The sequence below is a fragment of the Oratosquilla oratoria genome, chromosome 9, assembly GCF_046742065.1.
Source record: "Oratosquilla oratoria isolate Oo_2021 chromosome 9, ASM4674206v1, whole genome shotgun sequence".
Taxonomy (NCBI): Eukaryota; Metazoa; Arthropoda; class Malacostraca; order Stomatopoda; family Squillidae; genus Oratosquilla; species Oratosquilla oratoria.
The window spans coordinates 39,478,479-39,488,478 of record NC_134785.1 but is presented as its reverse complement, the minus strand read 5'-3'; the positions used below and the strand labels follow the sequence as shown (position 1 = coordinate 39,488,478).

General features: G+C 36.9%; 1 protein-coding gene across 14 annotated transcripts in view; it reads left to right on the top strand.

Moving 5' to 3' along the window:
• The window catches only part of LanA (laminin subunit alpha), a 290,394-nt gene that overhangs the window by 122,323 nt on the left and 158,071 nt on the right, over nt 1–10,000 (top strand). The window lies entirely within an intron of this gene.

The following is a 10,000-nucleotide window of genomic DNA, read 5'->3' as shown; positions in this document are numbered from 1 at the left end:
TTTTATTGTACCAGCACTTTACATATTCTTTTTTTTTGTTTTTGTATTGGGACATACTTTTCTACTCCCTTTTTTATAGATTTTTGTCAAAATATTCCATTTTTCTTCTACTGTTGTATCTTCTTTGTGTATTCTTTCCCAGTTTTCATTATGGAAGAATTCTCTTATTTTATCAAAATTTGCTTTTTCATACATCAATCTTCCTTTTCTATATTGTTCATTTCTTTTCATGTATTTTTTCTCATTTAGTTCTAGTTCTATCAATATGTGGTCACTTTAACTTATTGGTGCCTGGTATTCTATCTTTTCCACTATTTCAGGTTCTGATGTGATTATTAGGTCTAGTCTCGATGGTTCTTCTTCATTTCTATACCTAGTGTTCTCTTGGATCCATTGTGTCATTGTGTGGTCAGTAATCATCTCAAGTAGAAAACTTCCCCATGAGTCTTCTCCACCCTTTACGGTCATCTCTTCCCAGCATATTTCTTTGCAATTATAGTCGCCCATCATAACTATTCTTCCTCCATCTTTCATTATCTTGTTTAGTGTTATTCTTGTGTCTTCTAACATGCTTTTATGTTCATTTTCTTCCCATGAGGCTGTTTTTGGGGGCACGTAGTTTATTACAAACTTTCTGCTCTTCTTATCTCTATCTTCTATTTCTATCATGATCATCTCTACTCTATTGTTCCCATATGTGACACTCTTCACGCTTATATCCTTCTTAGTCAGGAACATAACTCCACCCCCTTGTTTTTTCTCTCTGTCTCTAATCCAATAATTATATGCATTGTGTCCTATGCTGTTGGGTGGTAGTGGACCTTTTAATTTTGTCTCAACAATTCCCATTATGTCCGGATCTTTTTCTTTCAGATATTTGTTCAGTTCATTCAGTCCTGTTATTAATCCATCTATATTTGTGTAGGATACTTTTAACTTTCTGTTATTTCCATTGTATTCTCTGTTTCTTTTGTGTTTCTCTCTGTTATTTTCCATTGCTTCAATTTCATATTCACTACTCTCCAGTAGAATTCTTGTTTTTCTGTCTCCGTTCTGGTCTCGTTTTTTTTCTTAGCTTCATGTCTTTTCCTTATTTCCTCCTCTCTTTCCTCTTTATTAATTTCCCTTTTTATCCATACCTTTTTATATTGTTCACTTGTTGCTAGTTTCCCTGTTTTGGACAAGATATTCTCTGCCGTCGTTTGTGACCTGAATTTAATCTTAATTGGTCTGGTCTTGTCTGTACTATATTTCCCGAGCCTGAATTTCTCTTCGATTTGTTTCATTATTTCTGGCTCATCTTCCTGAACTAATTCTAGTAAGTTTCTTACTTTTTCATTTTCCTCTTTGATTCTTGTGGTTCTATCTGGGTTATGTTTCTCGTCCATTCCTAATATAATAATACATTTCTTTTTGTCTGCTAAGTCTCTTACAATATTCTCCTTCTGTCTCATCACTTTGATAACTGAGTCTTCAGTTTGTTCTTTCATTTGCTGTTTAATTATATAAAAAAATGCAACTTTACTATTTTTTTGTATCTTCCTCCACCCCTCTGCCTCTTTTGCTATTGTTTCTTTATTGCCTCTATTGTTCTTTTTTAACTCTTCATTCTCCACTTTTACTTCTCTTAACTATCTTTTTAGGTCTTCTATTTCATCAGTTAAGTTTTTGTTCGCCTTCTCTAGTTCTTCCAATTTTTCAAACTTCTCGGCAATTTTTGACATCTTGCCAAACCTAATCTCCCAATGCTCAGTCATTTGTTCAAGTTTTTCCTCCAGTTTTGCCAGTCGGGGGAGGTTGGTATCCGCCGCCCCCTCATTAAATCCTTGAAAATTATTATCCTCACCTTCCATTGAACTGCTTTTATCTATGTTTCTGATCTTTACAATTTTGTTAGTCCCATCATCGAGATCCAAGTCATCCGTTCGGCGTTTGTTTACAATCCGCCTTGACTCTTGGACCAAGTCCTCCCCTTCCTCATTTCCTTCCATTTCCCTCAATATCCCTTCCCTTCTCCTTCCCTATCACTTCCCCACTATTCCACGAGCACTCCCCTTCCCTATAAATACAAAAGGCACTTCTCTGGATGTTGAGATCCACGTAGTTTTTCCTTTTTCTTTGGAACACCAGTTCTCGCCGTCCATTCGGTGAAAGGGTGTGTGTGTGTGTGTATTTACCTAGTTATATTTTACGGGAAGGGGAGCTATGTTCGTGGTGTACCGTCTTCATATCTCGTTATATCTAGACTGTTTTTAAATTCGTGTATCGGTTTTGCACACACCACATTCTCATCGAACTTGTTCCAAACGTCTATTACTCTGTGGGGAAAGCTGTTCTTTTTTAGGTCTCTTTTATAACTGTCTTTCTTGATTTTCTTTCCATGTCTTCTCATTTTCTACTTTTTAATTTCTTCCTCTCCCATTATATATGATCCCACTATTATTTTTTTGCTTTTTCCAAATTCCATTATACTACACTTCTTAATATTGAATTCCATCTCCCACTTCCTACTCCATTCCCATACTTTATTCAGATCACTCTGCAGCGACTCACAATCTTCTACAGTGTTCACTTTTTTCAACAATTTTGCATCGTCCGCAAAGAAGCTCATATAACTTTCAATTCCTTTATCCATATCATTAATATATATATATAGCAAACATTATTGGGGCCAGAACTGTTACTTGTGGAACTCCACTAATCATTTCATCCCAATTAGAGTGTTTGTCTCTTATCACCACTCTCATTTTTCTTTCATGCAAGAAGTCTTCCATCCACTTCAGCAGCTTGCCCTGTATTCCTCCTGCAGTTTGTAATTTCTTTAGCAATTTCTTATGTGGCTCCGTATCAAAAGCTTTTTTCAGGTCTAGAAATGCACAATCAGCCCATCCATCTCTTTCTTGCTTTACATATATTAGCACATTAAGTTTGTGACACATGATCGTCCTTGTCTAAATCCAAATTGCCTTGGATTTAGTAGTTTTTTTTCCCAAATGCCTTACCCATCTAATTTTGATCATTCTTTCACAAATTTAGCTATCGTACTTGTAAGAGAGACCGGTCTATAGTTAGTAGGGTCTTCTTTGTTTCCCCCTTTATATATTGGTACTATATTTGCTCTTGTCCAATCTTCTGGAATTTTACCTTTTTTCAATGAACCGCTTATTAGACTATGTATTTTGTCTGTTAGTTCATTCCTGCATTCTCTCAAAATCCAGTTTGCCATTTCATCTGGTCCATGCGATTTTCTGACATCGAGATTACTCAAGTGATTCATTATTTCATTCCTTGTTACTTCTATCTCTTTCATAGGGGGGACTTTCTTCTTCCACTCGATATCTCTAGGTTATATGCTCTCCCTCGTAAACACCGACTTAAAATGCTTGATCATAATTTCTGCCATTTCTATTTCCTCTGTGTATTCAACTCCTCCTTGTGATAGTGTCTTTAATCCTTGTTTGTTTTTTTAGTTTGTTGTTTACAAATCTGTAAAATAGTTTTGGTTGATCTTTAATTTTTTCTGACATCTTTTTCATATTTTCTCTTTTCTGCTCTGCACACTTGTACATATTAATTTCTATAACTAGTATATATTATCCATTTTTCAGGTCTATTGTCTTTTTTCCATTTTGTCCAAGCTTTATCCCTTTTGTCTTTTAACTCATTACATATCCTTTTTCTTGTTTTTTGTCTTGGAACATACTTTTCCACTCCTTCTTTATAATTTTTTATCAAAATATTCGATTTCTTTTCTACTGTTGTTTTCTCCTTGTGTATCCTTTCCCAGTTTGCCTTCTGAAAGAATTCTCTTATTTCATCAAAATTTGTTTTTCCATACATCAATCTTCCCTTTCTATATTGTTCGTTTGTTTTTCCATGTATTCTTTCTCATTTAGTTCCAGTTCAACCAATATGTGGTCACTTTTACTTATTGGCGTCTTATATTCAATCTTCTCTACTATTTCAGGTTCTGATGTGATTATTAGGTCTAGTCTCGATGGTTCTTCCTCATTTCTATACCTAGTATTCTCTTGTATCCATTGCGTCATTGTATGTTCTATAATCATATCAAGTAGAACATTTCCCCATAGGTCGTCTCCACCCTTCACTGTTATCTCTTCCCAGCAGATTTCTTTACAATTAAAGTCACCCATTATAACTATTCTTCCTCCATCTTCCATTATCTTATTTAGTGTTATCCTTGTGTCTTCTAACATATATTTGTGTTCTCTCTCTTCCCACGAGGCTGTTTTTGGAGGCACATAATTTACTACAAACTTCCTGCTCTTTCCATCCCTGTCCTCCATTTCCATCATAATCATCTCTACTCTATTATTTCCATATGTGACATTCCTCACATTTATACCCTTCTTAGTCAGGAACATAACTCCACCCCTTGTTTTACATCTCTGTTTCTAATCCAACAATTATATGCACGATGTCCGACATTGTTTGGTGGTAGTGGACCTTTCAATTTTGTCGCTACGATTCCCATTATGTCCGGTTCTTTTTCCTTCAGATAATTCAGTTCGTTCAAGCCTGTTATTAAGCCATCTATGTTTGTGTAAGACACTTTTAATTGTTTACCACTTCCATCGTGTTTTCTGTTTCCTTTCCATTTTTCTCTGCTATGAACCATTTCTTCACTTTCATATTGACTGCTCTCCAATAGAATTTATCTTTTTTCCGACTCTGTTCTTTTCTCGTTTTTTCCTTAGCTTCTAGTTTTTTGTTTTCCCCTCCTCTCTTTCCTCTTTATTCATTTCTCTTTTTATCCATACCTGTTTATATTGATCACTGTATGCTAGTTTCCCTGTTTTTGCTAAGATATTCTCTGCTGTCGTTTGTGACCTGAATTTAACCTTAATTGGTCTGGTCTTATATGTATTGTATTTCCCTATTCTATATATTTCTTCAATATTTTTCCCTGTTTCTTGTCCATCCTCTTGAACTACTTCTAATATCTTGTTTACGTTTTCCTTCTCCTCTTTTACTCTTGTAGTTCTATTTGGATTATGCTTCTCCTCCATCCTTAATATAATTATACTTTTCTTGTTTTCTGTTAATTGGATTAGTAACAGAAAACAGCGGGTCACCATAAATGGAGTAAAATCTAGGTAGGGCAATGTTACTAGTGGGGTCCCCCAGGGCTCAGTTTTAGGTCCCTTGTTGTTCATTATGTACATAAACGACTTAGACGATGGGATAAATAATGATGTTAGTAAGTTTGCGGACGACACTAAAATAGGACACCTAATTAGGTCAGGAGACGACGCAGAGATTCTGCAGGATGATCTTAACAAATTGTTCACATGGTCGGTGAAATGGCAAATGAACTTCAATATCTCTAAGTGTAGCGTGTTAAACGTAAGGCTACACAACCCCGAAAATAGATACAGCTTAGATAACACGCTTTTAGAGAAAACTGAGTGCGAGAGAGACTTGAGAGTTCTGGTGAGTCCGGACCTTAAAACCAGGAAACAATGCATTAGCGCCAGGAATAAAGCTAACAGAGCATTAGGTTTCATTGCTAGGACGGTAACAAATAGAAGTGCAGAGGTAATTATCAAACTCTATCTAGCGATAGTTAGACCAATCCTAGACTATGCGGTACAGTTTTGGTCCCCGTCCTACAGAATGGACATCAATTCACTAGAATCAATACAGAGAAGAATGACCAAAATGATACATGGAGTCAGAAATTTGCCTTACGAAGAGAGGCTTAGGCACCTTAACTTACACTCTCTGGAAAGACGCAGAGTGCGGGGTGATCAAATAGAGGTGTTCAAGTGGATCAATGGCTTTAACAAGGGTGATGCAAACAAGGTCATCATATTAAAACAACAGGGCAGGACTCGCAGTAATGGTTCTAAACTGGACAAGTTTAGATTTAAAAAGGAAATAGGCAAGAATTGGTTTACTAATAGGGTGGTCGACAAATGAAATAAACTTAGTAACCATGTAGTAAGCGCTGAAACTATCAGTTGTTTTAAGAAACGATTAGACAACTTTATGGATGGGGATGACAGGTGGTGATGGATACGGAGCTGCCTAGTGTAGGTCTTATGGTCTCCTGCATTCTCCTTCATTCTTATGTTCTTACTAAATTCTCCTTTTCTCTCATGACTTTAATAACTATGTCCTTATTTTGTTTTCTCATTTGTTGTGTCACTATATCTCTAAATAAAATTTTGTTGTTCTCTTGGACTTTTCTCCAACCCTGTTCTTCTTTTGCTATGGACTCTTTATTCTTTTTATTCTTCTTCTTTAATTCCTCATTCTCATCTTTAACTTCTTTTGACTGTCTTTTTATTTTTTTTATTTTTTTTTAGTTAGGTTTTGATTCTTCTTCTTTAGTTCTTCCAGTTTATCAACTCTTTAGGGAACTAGTGTTAATTGGTTAAACCTAACCTTCCATGCTTCGTTCATTATTGATATTATTATTATTATCATTATCATTATTATTATTATTTTTTAGTTTCTCCTCTACATTTACTAGTCGGGGGAGGTTGTTACCTCCTCCCTCATTAGATCCATAAAAGTAGTTATCTTCTCTTTCCATTGAGCTGCTATTATCTATGTTTCTGCTTTTGACAGCTCTGCTTCCTTGTTCTCCCTCATCTGTGTGTTCTGAACCCCTTTTGTTTACACCCCTTCTAACATCCGGGGCCCGTTCGTCCCCTTCCTCATTTCCTTCCATTTTCCTCAGTAATCCCTCTCTTTCTCCTTTTTCTTCACCTTCCCACTACACCAAGAGCTTTCCCCTTCCCTACTAATACAACAAAGATACTCCCTCGTTGTTGAAATTGATTAAACTTGAATTTTTGCTGGAGTTCCAAACTTCGCTGTCATTTCTACCGACGTGTGTGTGTATGTGTGTGTGTGTGTGTGTGTGTATTTACCTAGTTGTATTTTACGGGAAGGGGAGCTATGCTCGTGGTGTCCCGTTTTCATATCTCATTTTATCTAAACTATTTTTAAATTCATGTATTGTTTTTGCACACACCACTTTCTCATCTAACTTGTTCCAACTGTCTATTACTCTGTGAGGAAAGCTGTTCTTTTTCAGGTCTCTTCTATAGCTAGTGTGTGTGTGTGTGTGTGAGTATATATATATATATATATATAGGTGAGGTGGCAAATGTAACGGTCATATTATGAAGTTTTATTCAGTATCAACCGTTCCGGTTTTTTGGGCCTGGAGTTTCGACGTCAGAATATGAGATCGACGCCGTCACCTTTGCCTTGGATATATAGAATAAGTGATATCACTGGTTGTTCTTGGGATCGAAACTACTCGTAAGTCTTCGTAATTGTGAGACAAGACCAAAGCCCAGTGAGTCACATTTCATATATCTATAATGCGAAGACCGAAGCGGATGCCTCTTGACACGTTCACATTGACGCGCAATGTCATGACAACTTGAAACACTGCCAAGACAGTGAAAAAAATTGGAATCATCATCGAAGTTTATTAACTATTCGTTCAACTAAAATATGTTTTTTCTTCTTTTTCTTCCGTTTTCTTCTTCCACTGTGTGCCAATTTGTATATGTACATATATATAAATATATACTTATACACACACACACACACACACATATATATATATATATATATATATATATATATATATATATGTATATATATATATGTAAACATAAACTTATACATATATATGTATACATATATACTTATACATATACAGTATATGTGTATATATATATACTTATACCTATATATGTATATAGATATACATATACCTGTATGTATAGACATATATATATATATATATATATATATGTATATATATACATATATATGTATATATATGTATACATATATACATACATATATATGCATATAATATATATATATACATATATATGCATATCTATATATATATATATATATATATATATATATATATATATATATATATATATATTTATTTATTTGCGGTGTGTAACTCTCACCCTGTGCCTGCCTACCTCCGTCCCTTCCTCCCTCCCTCTCTCACCCCTCTTCCCGTCCATCTACTTCACTGCACGGAGCTTCAGTATAGACGACAACTCTGGTCTGGCAAGATGGTGACACGGAAAGTCCGTAGATTAGGTTTAGAACTTTTGTTACTGCTTGCATTATTCGGCGTCGCCTGGGCCCAGTACGACCAAGGAGGAGAAAGAGGAAGAGGAGGAGGAGGGAAGGTTTCAACTTCTCGAACGTACTCCCGTACTCGTGTAACCCATCGACATCCCACGGCGCTCTGGACAACCGCCCAAAGGAACACGACTGGGATAACCACGAGGTACGACAAGCCAGGTCCCCGTTCTTCCTACCGACGAAGGGACTGGTCCCGGGTGTACACGACCTCCTCTCGACACGGCCAAAGGGGCAGAGTCAGCGACATCGGTTCCGGATCGAAGCGGTTCGGCAAGAACCGTTTTCGGACGACGGCTTCGAGGCGACGCGAAGGAACCTCTTCGGCAGATCGGGTGGAGACGTCTAGGCGGAGGCAGAGTTACTTGGATCGCGTTTCACACCATCGGAGAGGCGAGGGGAGGCGGGGCGGAGACCGTGGTCCAGAGGGAAGGCGCCAGGGAACTATCACCACCACTATCACCACCAGCAGAGACAACACCAGACTTGCTGTCGACAACGAAAGAAGGCGACCCGGTTCCTCTTCGACCACGACTTCTGCTGCTTCGAACATCGGGGACAAGGAAGTGACCAACGGCTTGACGTACTACCCAACCTTGAGGGGCGAAAGTCCGAGGACGACCTCGTCTCACCGGTGGGCGAACCGGAGGTATAATATCAAGGACCGGCTGCCCAAAACCGGCCAGGGGTATGGCGACGCGTACTTGGAGTGGTCGGAGCACGGCATAGGTAAGAGGTCACTCGTTTCATCTGCGGTAATCGGCGCTTCTGTCCTCGGGGGAGAGTAATACGCCACGGAGGCGGGGGTTAACAAAAGGAGGGCAGTAGATAAGAGGGGGAAATGAAAGTCATCATAGATAATGTATTTTGTTTCTTTTTGAGTGGCAATATGTCTTCAGTCATAAAAATAATGCGTTACTCGAGTCCGTAGAGGGGTAACTGAAGAAATTCCTAGAGTACTGAGAGAGAGAGAGAGCAAACTTCAACTCTCAGTGGCCATATGTTTGGACCAAATGCAATACACATTTTTTGTAATGCAGTAATGCTGCAAAAGAATAAATACACCAACAGACATGCTCCCATTCAACTGTATTACAGCCAAATGGGTCTGCATTAAGTCCACATAAATGACATAAGTAATACTAGGTATTGTAAACCTAAGATCATAGTAGAATACCAGGGTCGTAAAGCCGTAAGGAAGGAAGACAAAATACACAAAGCTTTTAAAAGGTTAAGGAATGTGGTGTGATTCATTCAAATGAAGAAAAGAAAACATAATATTCACACAACCACCTACACTACCAAGCCAAAAATGCTCGAGTAGATTAGATAAAGTACTAGATAAGGTAGTAGGTAAGGTAATAGGTATTTCGTTGGCTAAATTGGTTTCGGTTTGGATATCTATATCTATCTATACATGTATATCTACGTGTGTGTGTTTATATGTGTGTTTGTGATTCATCTTTGTCTTAGATCACGTACTGGACTCGTATTCGACAGCTATTGCCATCTCTGTAGTATAGGTGTGTGTATGTATGGTTTGGTGCTGTCTTTGGATCCTGGCCCGGATTCCAGCATTATCACTTTACCTCATCATTTTAAAAGATTTTTTGGTCTTTTATCTTTATTTGTACTTACATTTAAAGAGTATTTCCACCAAGTGACGTATTTATTTACCTTTGTATATATATATATATATATATATATATATATATATATATATATATATATATATATATATACGGTATATATATATATATATATATATATATATATATATATATATATACGGTATATATATATATATATATATATATATATATATATATATACGGTATAT